The 3168-nt window shown below is 39.6% G+C and overlaps 1 pseudogene; it reads left to right on the top strand.

The window, feature by feature from the left end:
* Positions 1-254: 254 nt before the first annotated feature.
* On the top strand, positions 255-1953 carry LOC121026046 (centromere protein N-like; annotated as a pseudogene).
* Positions 1954-3168: the final 1215 nt, after the last annotated feature.

Genomic DNA, 3168 nt, shown 5'->3' with positions numbered 1-3168 from the left:
TCAGTCGGTTGAGTGTCCAACTTTGGCTCAGGTCATGATCTTGCGGTTTGTGAGTTTGAGCCTCATGTCCAGCTCATTGCTGTCAGCCTGTCAGCCTGTCAGCACAGAGCCCACTTCAAATCCTCTGTCTCCCTCTTCCTGCCCCTCCCCTGCTTGTGCTCTCTCAAAAAATACATATTAAAAAAAAGTGGATCACCTCCAGGCGACAGCTGCTGAGGAGACACATTACTGGTCATGTTGGACGTGCCAAAGAGATGGACAGAGCTGTTGCCGAGTTTATCAAGAGAACCATTTTGAAAATCCCAGTAACTGAAATGATGACAGTCCTCCAAGCCTGGGATTTTTTTTTTTTTTTGGTCTGAAAATCAATAGCAGACCACAAACTTCTGGAAGAAAAAGGAATCGCTTGTTCAGCGCTTGGTTATGCTTTGTGAGGAGAAGCAGGCAAGTGTCAATGATGCAACCCTTGTAGACGTCATTTATACTCAATTTCCTCAGCACCGGAAAATTTGGGATATTTTTCAAATGAATAAAGGACCAGGTGAAGACATTGACCTGTTTTATATGGAACAACTCAAAAGATCAGTTAAGAAAATTCTGATAAGTTTCAGAGATGCTGAGGAGAATGCAGTATGGATTTGAATCTCTGGGGAGTGCAGTATGGAAAGCCACACCAACACAAACTTGCTTATGTGGTGTGTTATTCCCAAACTCCGTATGCCTTCTTTTTTCTCCCAGTTGAAGAACAATATACCCTTTCTGGGTCAGGCAGTGACAGTTGCTAGCAGATACCATCACATTGTGAAAATGGAGTTCAGAAGCTGGTATCTGGACTCTCTTAAGGCTATTTTTTTATTTTTTATTTTATTTTTAATATTTTATAATGTTTATTTTTGAGAGAGTGAGAGAGAACATGAGCAGGGGAGGGGCAGAGAGAGAAGGTGATGCAGAATCCGAAGCAGGCTCCAGGCTCTGAGCTGTCAGTACAGAGCCTGACGTGGGGCTCGAACCCACAAATCACGGGATCATGACCTGAGCAGAAGTTGGACGCTTAACCGACTGAGCCACCCAGGTGCCACTATTTTAAAAAATTTATTTAATGTTTTATTTATTTTTGAGAGAGAGAGAGTGCGAGTGGGAGCAGGGGAGTGATACAGAAAAGGGGGAACAGAAGATCCCAAGCAAGCTCTGCAGTGATAGCAGCAAGCCTGATGCAAGGTTTGAACCCACAAACTACGAGATCATGACCTGAGTTGAAGTCAGACACTCAACCGAGCCACCTAGGTGCCCCAAGGCTACTGTTTTTAAACAGTATAATCAGGTCTCTGAAACTTGCAACTCTACTACATCTCTACAAGAAAAAAGCCTTGGGCTAGATATAAACATGGATTCAAGGACTATTCATGAAAACAGAGTAGAAAAAGAGTGACTCAAGAAACTTTTGGACTGGTGCCTGGGTGGCTCAGTCAGTTAAGCATCTGATTCTTGATTTCGACTCAGGTCATGATCTTGGTTCATGAGATCAAGCCCCACATAGGGCTTTTACGTTGACAGCACGTAGCCTGTTTGGGATTCTCTCTCTTCCTCTCTCGCCCCTCCCTTGCTCATGCACATGCTCTCTCAAAATAAAGAAATAAACTTAAAAAAAAAGAGATGCTTTTGGAGACTATCCTCAACTAAGAGTAGACTTTGTACAAAATAAGCTTGAAATGAAATTCAAAAGTAACTTAAATGGGGACATCTTGGCTGAGAGAGAAACCCTTCCGGTGCCTAATAAAGTTCTCTAGTCTGCATCTTCTGGAAGTGTTGAAACTCTTAGCACTGGCTGGTACTGCAGATGTACCACTTTCTCCATTGCTCACTTGCATACCCAATAAGAGAATGAATTATTTAAGAATTAGAGATAAGTTATAATGAGCACTGGGTGTCATATGTAAGTGATGAATCACTAAATTCTCCTGAAACCAATATTACGCTATATGTTAACTAACTAGACTTTAAATAAAAATTTGAAAAAAAGATGGAAAACATAAAATAAAATTAGAGATAAATAAGACACATGTGGTTTTATAAGCACAGTATCTCCTTGATTATATTGCATATGCATTTTAGTTAGTGGCTAGCTGGTTAGCTTTTGTTTATAAGCTTGTGTTTTAGAAATTAATCCATGATATTGACAGTTTAGAAATGTTCATTATAATTGTTGGGACTGTTTTTCCTTCTCCATTGTGTATCCCTTTTCCCCTCTATCCTGCAAAGCACAGCAATTAGGGGTCTTTAAAATATGACAGGATGTCCTTTTTCTCATTCCTGTCTCTTCTCAATCCTGGAGAGGTCTGATTCCACTTGCTGATTTCCAGGGATTTTCTCTTAAGCCTTGGATCAGAGAAACAAAGCAGCAAGAAATTATACCCAACTCAAAACTTTCTAGGAGAATTATAAAATTGGTCCATTCAAAGGGTATAGTTGGACCCATTAAGTTATTGCAAGAGGTAACATATCAGATGATTCAGTTCTATAAAATAATGGTTTCATTCTATAGTTTTCATAATCTGTTTTATCATAGATATAGCACTCAAACTGACCAATAGTGTGCTTCTTTTTCAATAAATATATTAAAAATTATTTTTTATGTTTATTCAGTTTTGAAAGACAGAGAGAGAGACAGAGCACAAGCAGGGGTGGGGCAGAGAGAGAGGGGGACACAGAAACTGAAGCAGGTTCCAGGCTCTGAGCTGTCAGCCACAGAGCCCGACATGGGACTTGAACTCACAAACCACGAGATCATGACCTGAGACGAAGTTGGACGCTCAACCGACTGAGCCACCCAGGCGCCCCATTCAATAAACATATTTATTTATTTTATTTTATTTTATTTTATTTTATTTTTTAAAATAATAACATAACATTTATTTTTTTCAGGAATACTCAAAACATCCTTTATTTTTATTTTTTTTCTCCTTTATTCCTTTAGGGTTTATTTTTTTTCAATATATGAAGTTTATTGTCAAGTTGGTTTCCATACAACACCCAGTGCTCATCCCAAAAGGTGCCCTCCTCAATACCCATCACCCACCCTCCCCTCCCTCCCATCCCCCATCAACCCTCAGTTTGTTCTCAGTTTTTTTTTTTTTCCAACGTTTATTTATTTTTGGGACAGAGAGAGAC

This window comes from Herpailurus yagouaroundi, unplaced genomic scaffold (genome assembly GCF_014898765.1).
Source record: "Herpailurus yagouaroundi ecotype Mexico unplaced genomic scaffold, PumYag 67793, whole genome shotgun sequence".
NCBI classification, from domain to species: Eukaryota; Metazoa; Chordata; class Mammalia; order Carnivora; family Felidae; genus Herpailurus; species Herpailurus yagouaroundi.
The sequence above is the reverse complement of the archived record's forward strand: the minus strand, read 5'-3'. Positions and strand labels throughout refer to the sequence as shown.